Source organism: Ochotona princeps, chromosome 13 (assembly GCF_030435755.1).
Source record: "Ochotona princeps isolate mOchPri1 chromosome 13, mOchPri1.hap1, whole genome shotgun sequence".
NCBI classification, from domain to species: Eukaryota; Metazoa; Chordata; class Mammalia; order Lagomorpha; family Ochotonidae; genus Ochotona; species Ochotona princeps.
In genome coordinates this window covers 34,765,254-34,785,287 of record NC_080844.1, presented here as the reverse complement: position 1 = coordinate 34,785,287, position 20,034 = coordinate 34,765,254, and the positions used below count along the sequence as shown (strand labels likewise).

The 20,034-nt window shown below is 40.7% G+C and overlaps 1 protein-coding gene across 12 annotated transcripts in view; it reads left to right on the top strand.

Moving 5' to 3' along the window:
* CAMK2G (calcium/calmodulin dependent protein kinase II gamma) overlaps positions 1-20,034 on the top strand; it is a 166,372-nt gene that overhangs the window by 13,657 nt on the left and 132,681 nt on the right. For all 12 annotated transcript variants that reach the window (XM_036495818.2, XM_058671463.1, XM_058671460.1 and 9 more), the window contains one exon: positions 14,833-14,936. The gene's annotated coding sequence lies outside the window, so the exon portion shown is untranslated. The remainder of the gene's footprint in view (positions 1-14,832; positions 14,937-20,034) is intronic.

The window sequence follows — 20,034 nt, the reverse complement described above, 5'->3', positions numbered from 1 at the left end:
GAATCCCATATACAAATTGGTTTGTATTCCGTCTGCTCCACTTCACTTCCAGCTCCCTGCTTGTGGCCTTGGAAAGCAGTCGAGGATGGCCCAAAGCCTTGGGTCTGTACCTGCTTGGGAGACCCAGAAGAAGGTCCTGGCTTCAGATCATCTCAGGTCTGGACATTGTGGCAACTTGGGGAGTGAACCAGTGGATGGGAGATCTTTCTCTCTGTCTCTTCTTCTCTCTGTAAAATCTGACTTTCCAATAAAAATAAGTAAATCTTTTTTATTTTAAAAAAGATTTTTTTATTTATTTGAAAGGCAGAGTTATGGAGAAAGAAATGTCTTTGGTAAAACTTTGGTTTTGGACTCAAACCTCATCTTGTCGTAGGGTTTTTCAGTTTCTGCATCCATCCATCAGGGTTGTTCACAGAAACCAGTACAAAATGTACAAACATATATACACTTATATGTATATACATACATACTACATACACTTGTCTCTCCATACTGTCTTATGTGTCAGAATCATTTTTATTACAATGTGGATTTCTGCACCTCTGTAAAGAAAATTTCCCTGGCCAATACAGAAATTCCAGGATTTTGAGAAGTTTATTTAGAAGAATTTCTGCAATTTATAAATTTAGCACAATATTCCCACAACGCAAGGCATCCATTCACCTCTCATCCCCTCTTACCCTGACTTAATAAGAATTCCTCTTTGTTACCTTCATTTCTTAGGTTGCCCACTATATCTCCAAATGAACTTTTACGTATGTTTGCCATACAGGTTCTGTGCAGCATCTGACTGCTTCACATTTTGCCAACCATAACAGACATCATTCAGATGTGCTAACAGCTAATAAGGATGATGCCAGATTGAAGACTGCTAGGTTGGGCATCAAAGCAAACATATAACAATTCAGGCACAATTTTCTAATGGATTTTTGTCAGACTTTGTGACTTGCTGGATTTTGAGAGAAAATCATTAAAACCCCTCCCTCAGAAATACTTGGGAATGATGTTTCCGAGTGTAGGTCTTATATATGATTATTGTAGTGGTTTTGATTTTTCCTTTAATAAAGTTTTAGTGCTTTTTCACTAGAGATATAGCCATGTTCTTAAATGTATTTCTAGATATTCGCAGATTTTTGGTAGCTGGAATGACTTAAACAGTTTATTGTACATCTGTGTGTTTTCTAACATTTACTTTTTAGTTGGGACATAGTAATGCTTCATATGTATAGAGCACAATGTGACATTACAATACATGCATACAATGTGTAGTCATCTATCAGGTTAACTACCATATACATCACCTCAGTCATTATTTATTCACGTTGTGAACACAAACTCTAACAGTTGTTTTGAAGTATTGTTCTGAAGATTTATTTATTTGTTTGTCTGGAAGTCAGAGTTACAGAAGAAGAGAGAAAGACAGAGAAATCTTCCATCCACTGATTAATCCCCCAGTTGGCCGCAGTAGACAGGTGTGGCCATACTGAAGCCAGGAGTCAGACTCTTCTGCATCTCCCATGTCGGTGACAAGGACCAAAACACTTGGGCATCATCTGCTCAATTTCCCAAGCTGTTACCTGGAAGCTGTATTGTAAATAAAGCAGCTGGGACACAACAGGTGCCCATAGGGGATAACAAAGTCACAGGCAGTGGCATTATCCACTATGCAACATCACTAACCTATATTTTGAAGTATTTAATTAATTATGAACAGCCATAATTAACTGACTATGATACGGAACAGTAGAAGTTATTTATACAATCCAACTTGAAATGAAAAGGAGATCTTAAAATTTACCACGATATATTTTCATATTAATTATAAATGTGAGTTATCTTTGGTAAAATCTCTTAATTTTTGTTGTTACGCAGTTATCTGAAAAATTAAGTTCACTTTGTCAGTTAATTTTCAACATTTATTTCTGTTGGTTGATTTCTGAAGCTACAATCTTCAGTAGGTCAAATATAGGGATAATGAACCCAGTGTGGTAGCTTAGTGGCTGAAGTCCTCACCTTGAACACACCAGGATCCCTTATGGACACTGGATCTAATCCCAGAAGCCCTGCTTCCCATCAGCTCCCTACTTGTGGCCTGGGAAAGCAGTTGAGAATGGCCCAAAACCTTGGGACCCTGTACCTGCATGGGAGACATGGAACAATCTCCTGGCTCCTGGCTTCAGATTGGCTCAGCCCCGGCTATTGCATCCACTTGGGGAGTGAATCAATGGATGGAAGCTCTTCCCCTATGTCTCTCTTCCTCTCTGTATATCTGATTTTGCAATAAAATAAGATAATATGTATTACATAATATATATATGGATAATGATAACCATCTCCTACTTTACTGGTTTAGTATTTTCATCCCAAAAGATTGTTTTTAAAGACTTATTTATTTGAAAAGCAGAGTTACAGAGACAGAGATGGAGAGATCTTCTATCTTCTGGTTCACTCCAAATGATTGCAACACGGAAGGATAGGCCAGGCCTAAGCCAGGAATATGGAAAAATCTTTTGGAATAATCTTTTTTTAAGATGTATCTATTTTATTGGGAAGGCAGAGTTACAGAGAGAGAAGGAGAGAAATCTTTCTGCTGGTTCACTTCCCTAAATGGGTGCAATGGCCAAAGCTGAGCTGATCTGAAGCCAAGGAGCCAGGAGCTTCTTGTGGGTCTCCCCATGTGGGTGGCCCATGAACTCAGGCCGTTTTCCTCTGCTTTTTCAGGCACATTAGCAAGAAGCTGGGTCAGAAGCAGAGCAGCTGGTATCCAAACAGGTGCTCATATGGGATGCTGGTGCCACAGGGGGAAACTTACCCTATTATACCACAGTACTGAAAAATCTTTGAAGGGAACCCATTTTCTTTCATTACCGAATACGAAAGACTTAGAGGACATGATTAAATTTCCACAAGTGTCATTTCTTTAGAGATGAGCAAATTGTCGGGTTGTCCTGCTTACAAAAGTATCTTGAAGCTGATGGAGCTTATGCTGAGAAATTAAGTTTTTTTTTTCTTCTAATTCTATTTTCCCACAAACTTTTAAAGTCCTTGTATAAAAACCATTAAGTTCTCTTCAGTGTTGATTAAATTAAGTCAGGATTTTCCTATCTGTAGTCAAAAGGGCTCTAATTTCTGCACATTTCCCCAATTTTGTCTATATTCTTATCCTAAAAAAAAAAATCTTCTAAGTAGACGAAGTGGTTTGTACCAGCTTAGAAAGAATCAGGTGGTAAAATCACCCAAAGAAGAGGGATATTGCTTTTTCTTATCCTTCACCCCCAACACACATTCTCCAGCATCAATACATTCAGTGTTTTTACTTGGGACAATATTTTTGAGAGCAGCATAGTACCCTAGTGAAGGAGTATATTACTCTATTTTCTCTAAAGTACTTATTTTACTCTAGCATGTCATTTATTCAAACCATACCCTTTAAAAAAGTTTGCTGTTTTAGGTTGTACTTCTAAAATACTTACAATCCTTAGATCTCCTAGATCTGAATTGTTTTATAGAAGTTAATGAGAGAATTAAGTCAAAAAGCAAAAATTCCTAAGGTAAAATTTATTCTTCTAAGCAAAGAGAAATTTTGCATTACTATTTACGTGCTCAGGAATGATTGCCCCAGAAATTAAGAGTAGACTAGAGATAAAGTGACTCTGGAGCATGATATTTGATAGAATAACAGAAAATCGTAGAAAATGGGTAAGAAATACTATCAACTGTAGGTCTGTTATGAAGTAATCATTTTACTTGGGTAACCCAAATGCCTGGGCCCCAGCAGCCTAGCACTACAATTTCACTCATTTTTGTACAACTGCTGAAACAAATATTCAGCACTGATGGTCTGATTGCTCAAAGTCACCTTCTAGTGTCACCAAGTAGAAGGAGGCTGTCCCTTGGGGGGGACAGGAATAGATCTGAAACATCCTGCTGATGCACCTGCTTGTTTTGTGGCCTCTGTCAGGGAACTGCTGTTTGCCACTGGTTCTTTCCATGGTTACTCACAACCCTGTGTCTGGAAATGGGATATTGCTTTCCCGTTAGCATTGTTAGTCAGCTATCTGATTACAGTCAGCCCTCCATATCTGCTGATTCCATATCCATGGATTCCCACCAAGAGTGACAACTGTTCAGAATAAAATAACAATTCAACAATAAAAATGGTACAAATTTTAAAACAGTATGTGTGGTGAGCGTTTGGTGTGGTGATTAAGATGCCACTGAGGAAACCTACACCCTAAATTGGAGCACGTGGGTTCAAGTCCCTCCTCCACTCCTGATTCCAGCTTGAGAGGCAGCAGGTGATCACACAGGAACTTGGGTCTTGTCCCTGCCACCCACTGGGGAGACTCAGTTGTTTCCTGGCTCCTATCTTTGGTCCAGCCCAGCCCTGGCTGTTGTGGGCATATGGGAAATGAGCTAATTAATGGAAAATCTTTTTCTCTCTCTTAAGTTAATAGCATTTCTTTAAAATGTACCAATTTCTATAGCACGGCTTTGTCCTAAATATTATAAATGAACTGGAGATGATTTAGAGTATACAGGACATATGTAAGTTATATACAAATACTACCCCATTTTATTTAAGGGACCTGTGTGCTAGCTTTGGCAGCACATATACGTTTTATTTAAGGGACCTGAACATCTGTGTTTTTGGTGTCTATGTTAAGGTTCTGGAATAAATTTCAGATACAAAAGGACAGCTGTAATGTAAATAAAAATATTGCAGAGAGAGAAGAACATCTTTCAGTTTCTAAGGGTAGGAGTTATAGATGAAAAACTCATAAGAGGTAAAAGAAAAAAAAAGAATGAGGAAGTGGTCAGGTATGGCCATTTTAGGAATAAACAAGGGATGGAAGATCAGTCTCTCACTTTCTGTAAATCTAACTTTGAGGTTAAAAAATAATAATAAGTCTTGGGCCTGGTGCAGTGGTCTAGTGGCTAAAATCCTTGCATTGAATGCACCAGAATCCCATATGGGCACTGGTTCTAATCCCGGCTGCTCCACTTCCCATCCAGCTCCCTGCTTGTGGCCTGGGAAAGCAGTAGAGAGGATGGCCCAAGACCCTGGGACCCTGCACCCACATGGGAGACCTGGAGGAAGTTCCTGGCTCCTGGGTTCAGATTGGTACAGCACCAGCCGTTGCGGTCACTTGGGGAATGAATCATCAAATGGAAGATGTTCTTCTCTGTCTCTTCTCTCTGTATAGCTAACTTTGCAATAAAAATAAATAAATCTTAAAAAAATAACTTTTTGAAAAAAAAGAAACTTCTCATTTGGTAATCGTCAGAGTAATTATTCATGTTAGAAGCATTAATGAATGCTAAAATTAGTGAAAATCTGATGGGAGACAAGGTACTGACATGATCTCAAAGATTTTTGCCACAAAACAAGTATTAAAAATAGTAGAGAACCTGATCACCACTTTAAGTGATAAGTTAACACTGTTAATAGAACAAATCAGCAACCTGTGCTGACAGCATCAATTCTATGATATTCCTTTTTTAAAAAGATTTTATTTATTTTTATTGGAGAGGCAGATCAGATTTATGGAGAGACAGAAAGATCTTCCATCTACTACTTCACTTCCCAAGTGGCTGCAACAACTAGAACAGAGCCGATCTTAAGCCAGGAGACAGGAGCTTCTTCTGGATCTCCCACATGGGTGCTGGGTCCCAAGGCTTTGACCATCCTTGACTGCTTTCTTAGACAGGGAGCTGGATGGGAAGTGGAGCAGTGGGACACAAACTGGCACCCATATGGGATCCCAGCACCTGCAAGGTGAAGATTTAGCCATTGAATCATCGCACTGGGTCCCCCATAGTCTTGTAAAAATACATAAATTATAGACATAGAACTTCCCACATCAAAGGACTTTCTCAAAAACAATTGACCCAGACTCTTCAAAACTATCAAAGTAGTGAGGGGTATGCATTGTGCTTTGATAATTAAGCCACTGCTTAGGATGTCTACAACCCATATTAGAATGTAGTTTCCAGAGCTGGTCCATTAGTAGGAAGCTGGATCAAAAGTGGAGAAGCCAGGACTTAACTAGCTATCCTCTGGGATGCCTGTGTTACAGGCAGCTGTGCCATGGTGCTGACCCTACTTAAACTTCTAATTTGGAAGAAATTTCAAACTTCCCAAAATAATTAAATAGATACATAAACACATATCATAGAACACTTTAAAATTAGAAGTAGTTTTTTTAGAATTCTTTCTGAATAATTTAAAAACCTTTTAATTACCTTTTAATATTTCAATTTGCATTTCTTGAGTACAAGAATACAGTACAACAATCAAAATTGTGCACATTTGGGCCTGTGTTTTGGCATCGTAGGCTAAGCCTTTGCCTAAAGTGTTGGTATCCCATATAGGCACCAGTATTAATCCTGGCTGTTCCACTTCTGATTCTGCTCCATGCTTATGGTCTGGGAAAGCAGCAGAGGATGGTTCAAGTCCTTGGTACCCACATAGGAGACCGGGAAGAACTTTCTGGCTCCTGGCTCTGGCTGTTGAAACCATCTGGGGAGTGAACCAGCAGATAAAAGACCTCTCTGTCTATATCTCCATATCTCTCTGTAACTCTGCTTTTCAAATAAAAATAAAATAATTGCTTTTTAAAAACTGTGCAATAATACATTGATGCAATAATACATCAATGGCCTAAGTGCTTGGTCCCTGCTACCCAAGTAGGAGATTAGAATGGGGTTCCTGGCTCCTGGCTTCAGTTTGGCCAAGACCTGGTGTGATAGCCTCTTGAGCGAACCAGTGAGTGGAAGGGTTTTTGTTCGTTTATTTATTTGTTTGTTTTTCTCTCTCTTTCTCTCTTTATGTCTTCCTGCCTTGCATATATGATATATTTGGCAAAGGACAAAACTGTTAGGTAGAAGTAAAGCTTAGGTCTAGAACCAACATACTATCACTTCATTTTGTTTTTGTTTGTTTGTTTTTAAGATTTATTGTTTTTTTCATCTGAAGGGCAAATTTACAGAGAGAAACAGAGAGAGAGAGAGATTTTCCATCCGCTGCTTGTTTCTTGTGGTTTTCATTGTGGTTTTTAAAAAAATCTACTTTCTCTTCTCATTATTACTTTGTTATAACTGGACAGCAAACTACTTAACCTTAATTTACGAAGATGCTCTTGATTATTATATTTTACTAATTCTTTAGAAAAGTGGTTGAAATAAGCAAATAGATTTTGATCATGTTCTTTCAATATCATGAGCTGAAATTGTAATTGCCTTTTTGATGGATATTTGTATACTACAAAATTTAGACATTTAACATGGGCAGCTTCATAGCTTTTACTGCACACAGAGTCATATTACCATCACTGAAATCAATTTCAGAATCTTTTCCTCCTCCAAACAGAAAATCTCCCACCCATTTGCAGTCATTTCCCATTACCACTCTTACTTGCCAATCCCAGACACAGCTCATCTGTGTCTGTAAATTTCTGTCTGTAAATTTGCCTATTCTGGACAATTCGTATAAGTGGAACTATATAATAATGATCTCTTGTAATCGCCTTCTTTCACCCAGCAAAATATTTTCAAAGATTATCCGTGTTATAATGGGTATCAGTACTTTATTCTTTTTTATGATCAAATAATGATGCAGTTTGACAATATAGTACGCTTTATTTATCACTCACCATTCCAAGCACATGATTGGTTTTCACTTTGGGCTGTTATGAATAATATTCCTAGGAATATTAACTTACCTGTTTTTGTATGGGTAGGTATTTTTCTTTTTTTTAGGGAAATACCTGCATCCATTACCTGTTATTTTTATGAAAAGATCAGTCATTATGTTCCAATTATTAAATGTCATCCTTCAAATAAGCAGTGACCTATAAATAACAATTAATTTGGTGGGGAGGGAATTAGAGAAGCTAATGTGGATATTCACTGAAAATATAGACGTATTACAAGATTAGGTGCTGAAGTATAACTATGTGACTTAAAATTCACAAACCCCTTATGCTTGCTTTCAGCAACTTATTTAATTCCCTTTCAGACTCCTTGCCTATAAAATAGAGAAAAATATAATAACAAAGATTGAATCAGATGGCGCTAAACCCAGTGTTGTGTACATTGTAAATGTTCATTTTAATTATTATCAATTTGTATAATTGCATCTTATAATGAGCATGCATTGCTTTTGCAGTTTTAAAAACAAAAACTTGCTTAAAGACAATTTTAAGATGTGTGAAGTCAGCCTTAATTATGTATGTTTCCTAATTTAAATGTTTTCTTAATTATCAAGTCATGTGTTAAACTGAAAAATAATGGTTTGATCCTATTTCCTTGCTGTCAGTTTTTTTTTTTTTTAAGATTTTATTTTATTTTTATTACAAAGTCAGATGTACTGAGAGGAGGAGAGACAGAGAGGAAGTTGAGCTGCTGGGATTAGAACCAGCGGCCACATGGGATCAAGGCGAGGACCTTAGCCACCAGGCCACGCCATCTAGCCCTGCTGTCAGTTGTTTACATTTACTGAGAAAACCGCTTTGCAGACTTAAGATGGAAATAATGCCTTGATTATTCTTCATTTTACAAATCAAGAGGCAGAATTTCCTGGACAAAAAAATTCTTGATGTTGTGCTGTAATTTTTACCAAAACTTATGTGCAAACACTAGAATTCATTAAAGTTTTAAGTTTACAAAGAATTATTTTTGTTTTTCCATTGATGATTTGGATTCTTTTTTTTTAAAGATTTATTTATTTTTATTACAAAGTCAGATATACAGAAGAGGAATCTCGAAGCATGCCCCACATGGGAGACTGGGTGGGGCTTCTCCCTTAATATACCCCTTTACCTCAGATACATGAAGGAAACAATATGGACGTAATAGTCTTACCCACTTTCCTGTAGCCCTTGAACCTTTTTACCCTAATTAGCTATGTAAAGATTGTCAAAAATATAATTTAAAAATGGAAAAAGTTAAAAAAAAAAAAACAAAAAACAGAAACCAAAAAACAAACAAACCAAAATTTCAGAGGGGCTAGTGCTGTGGTATAGTAGGCCAAGCCTCTGCCTGTGGCACTGGCATTTCTTATGGTTGCTGGCTTGAGACCTGACTGCTCCATTTCCAATCCAGCTCCTTGCTTATGGTTTGTGAAAGCAGCAGAAGATGGTTCTAGTCCTTGGGCCCCTGTACACACGTGGGAGATGCAGAGGCGGCTCCTGGCTTCAGATGTGTCCAGCTCCAGCTATTGTGGCCATTTGGGGAGGGAACCAGTGGCTGGATGGCCTCTCTCTGCCTTTCAAATAAGAATTAAATAAACCTTGGGCCCAGCGTGATGGCCCAGTGGCTAAATCCTTGCTTTGCATGCTTCAGGATACCAAATGGGTGCCAGTTTGTATCCTGCTTGCTCCACTTGCTATTCAACTCTCTGCCTGTGGCCTGGGAAAACAATCGAGGATGGCCCAAAGCCTTGGGACCCTGCAACCAAGTGGAAGAACCTGGAAGAAGCTCCTGGCTTTGGATGAGCTCAGCTCTGGCCTTTGCAGCCACTTGGAGAGTGAACCAGCAGACAGAAGGTCTTTCTGTAAATCTGTCTTTCCATGAAAAATAAACAAATCTTTTAAAAATTCTTAGAAAAAGAGGGAAAAGATTGAGTTAAACATGCTTAACTTCAAAAATCCAAATCATCGGGCCCTGCGGCGTGGCCTAGCGGCTGACGTCCTTGCCTTGAACACCCTGGGATCCCATATGGGCGCCGGTTCTAATCCCAGCAGCTCCACTTCCCATCCAGCTCCCTGCTTGTGGCCTGGGAAAGCAGTCGAGGATGGCCCAAAGCTTTGGGACCCTGCACCCACGTGGGAGACCCGGAAGAGGTTCCAGGTTCCCGGCTTTGGATCAGCACAGCACCGGCCGTTGCGGTAACTTGGGGAGTGAATCATCGGATAGAAGATCTTCCTCTCTGTCTCTGCTCCTCTCTGTATATCTGACTTTACAATAAAATAAATAAATCTTTAAAAGCAATAATAATAATTTTACAGTCTTAAGAGGGTGACTTAGATGCTATCACATTTGTTTATTAATTACTTATTAACTTTTTATTCCTCATAATTATGCTATGTGATAAGTATTATTTTTACTCTGAAAGAAAAGGAAAAAGTTGAACTCAGCTTTATGGCACACGAGGTTAAGCTGCCACTTCATATGAATGAGTCCTGGCTGGTCTCTATCAGATCCAGCACCCTGCTAATGTCCCTGAGAAAGCCACAGAACACTGCCACCCCTATGGGAACACTGGTTGGCGTTTGGTCTGGCTCAGAACTGGCTATTTGCAGCCATTTACGGAATGAACCAGTGGATGAAAGACCTCTCTTTGTGTCCCTCTCCTCCTCTCTTTTTGTAATTCAACCTTTTAAATACATAGATAAATCTTTTTAAAAATTAGGTAGTTTACTGGAGATCATTTAACAATTTGCATGTGGAAAGCTGGGATTTTAACCTAAACCTATTTGATTATAAAGAATCAGAACATCCTCTCTTTATTTTTTCTGAGACTGGGAGAAAAAGAATGGAGAGAACAGAAGTATATGCCAAAGCCAAACTTGGTTTTCTCTTTGCTTTTTTTTTCTGTCCCTGGTTGTCACAACCACTCACTGACAGCATACTCCTACCACACTAGTGCAGCTGTGTACAAGTGCTAATGAGTCCCTAAATGCTTCCTAGTTTAGTGGAGCTACTGTACTTGACTAAGTTAGGACTCCAGCAACTGCTGTTGTCTAGGCCACACACTCCAGCAAAACTTCCTTATTTGGAAACATCTTTTCCATCCTATTTGGGCAGAAAGAATATGATCTCACATTTAAGAAAAACAAAATGCCTTGACCTACATTAGAAGGGGCATTTGAAAACACTAAAACAAAGAAACACCAAAAGATCAAGTATATTTCTGTTTTTCTTCAAAGCAGAAGGTGGTGAGGATGGAGAAATACCTCATCAGATAGTTAAAATAGCATTCATGAGTCCCTTTCTCTTTAATGCCAATAAGCTTTGAATTTTGGTTTTATGGAATCTGGTACAGTTTTTAATGGAACTAAGGAAATAAACATACGTATGTTGTCAAAGGTAGCTTGTGGCAGGAGAATTTTTTTTTCCCAGATATGAGCTAACATTGGTTCTAACACCCTGAGTAGACACCACACTTGCATTTAAGGAAGACTAAGCATATATCTGGAGGGTGGGCTAGTGAAGCCAATCTGAGTATCCACTCCTGCCACTCCTAAGAAGTATCTGGGAGTGATTTGGTAGAAAGATGGAAAGAGGAGATCTTAAGTTAAGTTTCTGCCTTGCTGCCAACTTGCTGTGTGAACTTGGGTAAATCACTTAACCTCTCTGGGCTGAAATTTGCCATCCTATAGAGAAGTTGACTATATGACTTCCATAAGCTTTTCTGGAATTGGCGTTCCATTTTATGGTTACCATGATTTTAGGAAGGGCATGTCTAAGCTGAAGTCATAACCCTCTAGACCCACTCCTCATTTCCTAATTTTCCTTTTGGTCCCTCTATCCTCCCTAACATTTCTGGAGCCAGGGCTTGGTGTTGCTTCCTGGCTTCCAGGAATGACTTCCTAGAAGTCCCACTGATATGGGCATAAAAAGTCCAGCAGCTTTCGTCATGCTCTCAATTCTTGTCTGTGCCATGTCTCATTCCCCCGTATCTGCTCTCAACCACCTGGCCCTGAACGATGATAGATTAAATCAGGTAAAAATAACCATAACTATTATATGGCAACATGTAATCCCCCCCTCACAAAAATATCTTAAAATAAACCAAAATAGACCTGCTTCACTTTTAAAGGCCCGAACAAATTACATAGTGAGTATTGATTGAATAAGCTTCCTGTGCCCCTCAAATGGCATGAGGTTTGGGTTGCCTCTGCTGACCAGGGAACCTTCAGGGAAGTCGTGTTATCTTGGCAGGAATATTGTAAACTCGCGATGGAGATTTTGTTTCCCTCTATATTAACCTGCAGCTAATGTCAGTGAACATTATCCTTGTTTAATTACATTCACTAACCAAATGACACAACTTCCCTTGGGAAGAAGCACATCCGACTCTGACTCATGCTTTACAGCAGGTTGGATTTGAGGAAATGGATAATATGCGCCCCGCTGGCTTTGGAATTTTAAACAGAAACCCACATGTTGCTGTGTCTCCGGCTCTCTCCCAAATATGGGAGAATGTGTGCCTCAGGGTTACAGCAGGCATGCTCAGTGACAACGGCGAAATCCACACAGTGTGTGCTGAGCCAGGCAGGGAGAGCCAGAGCCAGAAGCCACTTAAAGGAGGAAGAGCAGCCAAAGGAAAGGAGCGGCAGGCAGACACCCCAGTGACAGTGCCTCCACTTAGAACTGTCTTGATGATAGCATGGCAGTGGATGTCCTATTGAAAGTAAAAAACACTTTCCCAGTGTTAGGAACCAAAGAGGGGTCAACTTTAGAAGTTCTCCAGGTAGTTTTCACTGACACTAGTCATGTCAGAACAGGAGATGAAATGGTATGAACCTTGTGCTGGGCTGCTTGAGTCACCCTGGCCCTAGATCATAGTAAAAACAAGCAAACCAACCAGCCACCTCTGGTAGTCAGCATGCCCCAAGATTGTCTGAGCATTAGAGCTTCCCCAAGAGTGAAGTAATTGCTGTAATTACTCTGAAGGGGTGGGGCAGTATACCAGAAAGATGGCTCCCTCTTCAGACCACCACCCCAGCTCAGCCCCTCCGTGTTTCTGCTGACAACATACACACACACACAGTCCCTACATTCCACCCTATGCACCCTCTTAGAAGTTCTGTTTCCTCCAGGACTGTCCTCTTGCTTCGTTAAAAAAAAAAAAAAAACTTAATTGTTTTTTAATTGGTACGTGGTCATTGAAAAACCATCAAACAATAAATTTGGAACATTCTATGTATAAGATACTTCAATAAGGAACTTAATTGCATCTGTTATTCAAATTTCCCAGTATTAAAAAGATATTTATTTATTTTTATTGCAAAGTCAGATTTACAGAAAGGAGATACAGAGAGAAAGATCTTCCATCCACTGGTTCACTCCCCAAGTGGCTGCAAGGGTCAGAGCTGAGCCAATCCAAAGCCAGGAGCCAAGAGATTCTTTCAGGTCTCCCATGCATGTGCAGGGTCCCAAGGCTTTGGGCCATCCTCAACTGCTTTCCCAGGCCACAAGCAGGGAGCTGAAAGGGAAGTGGAGCAGCTGGGACAAAAATCGGTGCCCGTGTGGGATCTCAGCGTGTTCAAGGCAAGTTTAGTCACTAGGCTAATATATTATCATCCCCAATTATAGGTAAGGAAATTAAGGTTCATTCTGGTGATATAAATTTCATGAAATTCACATTGCTAGTGTATGGCTAACCTGAAATTTAAACCCAAGTAGTCAGTCTCCAAAAGCTGTAGGGAAATATCAACCTCAATCCACTACTCAAAGACCACTGTTTCTATTGTCCCTCTAGATCTCTATATGATTATTTTTTGTCTTTTGTTTTAATTTACTTGAAAAGTAGAGAAACATACAAAGATTTCTATCCTCTGGTTCAATCCCCAAATGCCTGGAACAACTTGGGTGAGGCCAGGTTGAATCCAGGAACCTAGAACTCAATCTGGATTTTCCACTTGAGCCATTATCTCATGTCTTCCAGGGTGTACATTACCAGGCAGTTGGAATCCGAAGCAGAGAATAGACTCCACTCCAGGCACTCGAGCACTGGCTGTGGGTGTCCCAGAGCGCATCCTACCTAACCACTGCACTAAAGGTACAGCACCCAGACCTCTCTGTACAAATGTGTGAGGTTTATTTTATACTGATTTATGGGAAATAAAATCTAACGTTGGCTAAGTTTTTGGGAAGAGGGAACAAGTCATCCAACATGATTTGTGAAGATTGCTCTTCCCTTTAAAAAGCTTTAGAGGGGGTGGAGTAGACAGAGCAACCAAGAGACCAAGGAGCTGAACAATGACTGGGACCAGTGGCCCAGAGCAGCTTCACGAGAAGCCAAAGAAGCATGATAGTGGAGCATCAGACCTGGACCAGGCCACTGACTATGCAGAAGAGAAAAAGATCCAGGGTTCTACTTAATTTTTAATTCATGTTAATTTGAAAGAGAGTGAGAGAGAGAGTCTTCTTTCTACTGGTTCGCTTCTCCAGATGGCTGCAATGGCCAATACTGAGCCAAACTGAAGCCAAGTGCCAGGAGTTTCTTCCAGATTGTGCATGTAGGAGGCAGGAGCCCAGATACCTGGGCTCTCTTCTGTTGCTTTTCCCAGGCCATTAGTAGGGACCTGGGTTGGAAGTAGAACAGCTGCTGCATCCAAGGTGGTGGTTTTAACTGCTACCACAGAGCTGGCCTTTGCGGTTCTAATTTGGAGATGACCATGTCCACCAGTGGAGACAGACTATCCTGGAAGCAGAAATTTAAACAGAAGCAGGAGAAGGAACTGGCAAAAGTTACAATCAAAAAGGAAGCGTTGGGGCTGATAATGACAGAGGTGGGGAGCTCTCAAGTAGCAGCAAAATCTAGCTTGCAGAAACACATGAGCAATGAACTAGAGGCTTTTATTTCTCTAACCAACTGATCAGTGCTTTCTCATGCATGCTAATTGGATTAACTTATTACAATGGAAAAAAAAAAACTACCTCAAGGAACCTGCACTTGTTTGAGCCCTGCTTTACTAGTCTCCAAGAGGCTCAGGTATCTACTAGCTGTGTCACGCCAGCACACTGTAGGCACTCAATAAATACTCTCCAATGATATTGTCAGAAGTTCTTCTGTGACCTGTAGTTTCTTCTGTCTTGTAGGTATTTAAGAGCTGTGGGTTCTTTCTCTTCTCTGGATGGTGCTGGTGCTGCTGTTGCCATAGCTAAACAAGGACCACCTGCCCCAGGGAACCTAGAAAGTGCAGGTATGTCATCTAGACGGAAAACTTCATGCTAGCTGTCATTGCTATCCCAGGACAGAGATTTTTAAGTCCTCACTGTGTGTGTAATGCCGTCTGTCTCATGGCTGTGCTGAAGAGAGAAGCTCTGAGGACAATGATGATCATAAGCCAGGTTGTGTGTGTGTGCATCCTGAGAACAGGGGAGTGAGACCTGAGCTGCATGACACAGAGCTCTCAGGAGCCAGCCTGGCTTCACAGGACTGGAGAAACAGTCAGGAATCAGTGACCCTTTCCTGCTTGGACATGAAACTATCTGAACAAGCAGAGTAAATCCTTATCACATCAAGGCAGTCTAACCTTCCTCCCACTAGCAAGCACTTGCCCTGGTACACATGATTCCCTATTAAAAAAAAGAGAGAGAGAGAGAGAGAGAGATTCCCCAAATTGTAAATGTTACACATATTTTAACACAATTTCAAAGAAGATAGCAACCAGGTTAAACACTGTATTCTTGGTTCCTTTGTCTATGCCTACGTATTCCTTAGGTTTGTTGGTTGGTTTGTTTATGCCTAAGCCCTTTAAGGCATATTATTGCATTTTATCTCCTTAACTTGTATATAATGAGTGATTATTAGTTCTCTAAAACAGGTACTACAGGAACATGTTCCCAAGCTATTTTGTTTCAGGCTTTCACTCCCTTCTTTCACTCTCTCTATTAAATAATTATTTGTTTGAAAGGCAAAGTTATAGAGAGAGATGGATAGACAGAGAGACAGACAGACAGAGATCTTCCACCTGCTGGTTCAGTCCTCAAATGGTCTCAACTACCAGAGCTGGGCCATGCTGAAGCCAGGAGCCTGGAATTTCTTCCAGGTCTCTCATAAGGGTGCAGGAGCCCAAGCACATGGACCATCTTCCCCTGCTTTCTCAGGAATGGTTTCCAGATGGGAAGTGGAACAGCCAGGGCTCAAAACAGTGTACATTGGGATGCCAGTGCTGTCTGCAGAGGCCTAACATGAAAACCCATAGCGCCAGCTACTCTTTCCCTTCTAAAAATTCAAAGAAATGTAATTTAAGTACAATAATGAGAGACACTGCTCATAAGAGGACCAGAGAGACAGAGTGAGGTTCCCTTTCCTGGGTAATAGGGGGTGGCTTGACTGGATACACAAACAGGGCAGTTTGGGCAGGATTCAGTGTACATGATGTCCTTTGGGAGAGCTTTCATTGCATTTCCATGTGCAAATCAGTGTGCATGTGCTGCTCAGGACTTCTTCATTGCTAGAGGAGACTGATACATTATGACAAAGCGGGTGTAACAGGTTGTCATGGAAAGGGCTGGAGTTAGGGTGCAGGGCTAGACAAAGAAACTACAGAAAATCTTCCAATTCATTGTTCCCTAACTGACTTCTTGCCTGTACCACATCCCAGGGATTGTTAATTTTTTTTATCTTTGCTACTTTTTGAAGATTTATTTATTTTTATTGGAAAGTCAGATTTACAGAAAGAAGGAGAGACAGAAAGATCTTCCATGCGCTGGCTCACTGGCTGCAATGGCCAAAGTTGAGCTGATCTGAAGCCAGGAGCCAGGAGCTTCTTCTGGGTCTCCCACGTGGGTGCAGTGTCCCAAGCATTGGGCCATCCTCTCTACTGCTTTCTCAGGCCACAAGCAGGGAGCAGGAAGGGAAGTGGAGCAACTGGGACATGAACAGGCGCCCACATGGCATCCTGGGCACCTGTTTCGCAAGGTGAAGACTTTAGCTATTAGGCTACCACACCAAACCTTCTTTGCTATTTTTTGAAGTATAACACAGGAAAGTGCATAGATAATAACTATACATAAATATCTATACATGTTCAAAAGGCAAACATCTCACTTAAAGAATGCCTAAGTGAAGGAACACATTGTCACTACTAGCATCCTAAAAGCTCTGCTTTGAACCTTTCTAGTTACCAGTCTCCCAGGACTGGTTGATCCCTAACTGTAGAGTAACAGCACAGATTAACTGGACCTGTTTTTGAATTTGACATAAAAGAAACATAAATATGCAGTCTTTTGTGTCTGGCTTCTTCTGCTTAATATTACATTTGTGATATTCATTTATGTCACTGTGTGCAGTTGCACATTATTCATCCCTATGACTTTATGATAGTCCATTGAGTGAATTCCATGATTTGCTTACCCATTTTATTGTTGACAAATGTTTCATTTGTTTCTGCTTTTATCTATCATAAATAGTGCATTTGTAAATGTACTTATATATATGAACCTATGCATTTCTAGAAATGTAACTTTATTATATATGTTTATTCAACTTTGGTAGACATTATCGGTTTTTCAAAGTGGTTGTACCCATTTACACTCCCATCAGCAATGTGTAGAAGTTCTGGTTACCCCATATCCTCACTAGCACTTAGTATTATCTGTCTTTTTCATTTTAGCCATCCTAGCAGATGAGTAGAGATACCCACTGTGTTTTCATTTGTATTTTCCTACTGATTCGTAATTTGAGGACCTTTTCACATATTTACTAGGCATTTGGGTAAGCCCGGGACTTTTGCAAGGATTTCTTTTCTGGTTATTTAAAGTAATATTTGCTAAATGAGGAGGATTTTGCAAACAGAAAGGGGTCATGGGGTTTGGTACTATGTCAAGGAGGCTGCATTGTAACATATTCTTCCAAAATCTCTTACCTGTATATTTCTGGGCTAATATTTCACAAGATTTGAAGGACAGAAATGAAGCAGCCACATTTATGCTTAGTGTGAACTGCAGCTGGGTCCACAACTCCTTCATCTCCCACAGGATCTCCTCCTCTAGCTTTTCCAATTACTGAACCAAATGAGTGGGTTTAGCTTCATGGTGAAGACCCAGCAACTTCCACAGATCACACACATCATTGAAATAGGATGGTATAGAGAAGCAATGAGCAACTCATATGGGTTTTGGTTTGAGGGGTGGGTCCTGGCTCGCCCATATACTTCCTGTCTGGTTTTCCTAACTTAAGGTGCAACCACAGAAGCAGAAGCAGCAGTTGTACACTGTTGCTTAACTGCTCCTAAAATTGCGTAACAGAAGCCCCTGTGATAAACCTCTTACTCTCTGCCATTTCTAGTACTTCTGCTTTTTTGATGAAACCCTGAATGGTAACAGGCCTTGAGAAGAAAACCAAATTCACCTGGAATCCCACACCCAGTGAGGGTCCACCACAATCCACTGTTGCTTAGCTGTTCCCAAAACTGCATAACAGAAGCCCCTGTAATAAACCTCTTTGCCATTTCTAGTAATTCTGCTTCTCTGATGAAACCCTGAGCTACCGGTAACAGCACTGAGAAAGAAACCAGATTCACCTGGAATCCCATACCCAGTGAAGGTTCACCACAATCCATAGCCAAACGTGCAGTGTTCCCTCCTGAGATGTTTTAACTGAAGAGCATCAGCTCAGGACAGGTTAAGTGACAGCTCAGGGTGTGACTAGCATGTGAAACAGCTGAGTTTTTGAAAGCCTGATTTCATACCTCCCAGTCTGGGGTTGCAAGTGTCTCATTCCCCAGAATCCAAATGAGTGACCCCTTAGTCCTCTGACCTTGCAAGGCCTGCTTTGATTGCAGCCTGCCAGAGCCCTGTTGACACATCTTTTCCTGGGTCTGAAACCCACCTACTTTTACAACTTCCCTATTTCATTCTAACAAAATTGCACGCGTTTCACCTTCCTGTTCCTCTTCAGAAAAAGAGAAAACAAAAAACCAAATCATCTTTTAAATCAGACTAGTGCTGTGTCATTCCATATCTCAAGCACTATCAGCCAAGAGGTGGCCACCAGAGGCCCAGGGAGTTTAAAAGATTTCCCCTCCTGACCAAGGAGCTGACCATCAGCTCCCAGATGCCCGTTAGAGCCCTGGTCCTTGGATTCAAGCATTACCATCCCAGGGTTTCTCTGATGAGATACGAAGAACACACAAAACTCTCAGCAGTTAAGAATCGGCTATTGATTCCTCAGTTGAGTGATACGTGATATGATGTAATAAAAACGGGCACTGAGTAGATGGGGGAGAAGGAGGAAAAAGCAGATTTTGTCGTTTTGTCTGCAATGAGGCTGAGAGCCCACTGGACTCTGAATTGTACAAGAATCAAAATTTATAGGACTTTTCTGCTCAAACCTGAGTCCTGGGCTTGAATTCTCTTCCTTACAAGCAGGTTGGATGCACTAGGAAGACAGATTTGTTTTCCTGAGAACAGAGCCAGAGAGAGCAATTGGGGATGGAAACCAGTAATAAGAACCTGGTGACACATCCCTCCCAGCACATCAGTTCTGCCTGATCGGTTTCTTAAAGAGGAACAAAAAGTGAATGTTGCAATTTTTCCCCCCTTCTAAGGGCTACAGAGAGTAGTGGCCACTTTCATGGTTTACTGCTGTCACCACCCTCTGAGTGGAAAGCACCATTGCCCCACAGGCTGGCTGCTGAGCTGGAGTCTCAGGCTGGCATGGAGGCCACAGCCCAAAGCACAGGAGCACCCAGGGGTAACATTATCCTGCCAGAACCAAACAAGGAACTGAGTGTTTAGAATAACTTTAAGAAAGACGTGGGCGTTTCCTCTGTCAGGGAAACAAGAAACCACAGTGAGATAATGGATAGCTATATTCAGGTCACAGATTATCAGCTGCCATGGCCGCTTCCTGTTCAGAATTCTATGAAATGTCTCTCTAGTCATTGGAGCCTCCTAGATTCTGTGAGTGTGTTAGTGCTTAGTGATGCAGGGCTGGTGACTTCTGTTTGGGCATCTGACATAACCTGGAGGTGGCAACTGTTCTTGGTTTAGGATGAGGCTTCACGGATCAGTTCCTGGTGAAGGAGATGGTGGGTAAGAGACCAACAGTAGGAGTGATTTTTATACAACTTTGGATATTTTTCACTCTCTTGAGCTAAGATTTTTTTGTGCATTGCCTCAAATGAATTCTCAAAACCACTCAATGAGACAGGTATTATTTTGTTCTCTTTCTTTCTTCCTTCCATCCTTTCCTTTCAATTTTATTTTTTTATTGGAAAAGCAAATATACAGAGAGAAAGATTTTACATCTGCTGGCTCACTCCCCAAAGGCTGCAATGGCCAAAGTTGAGC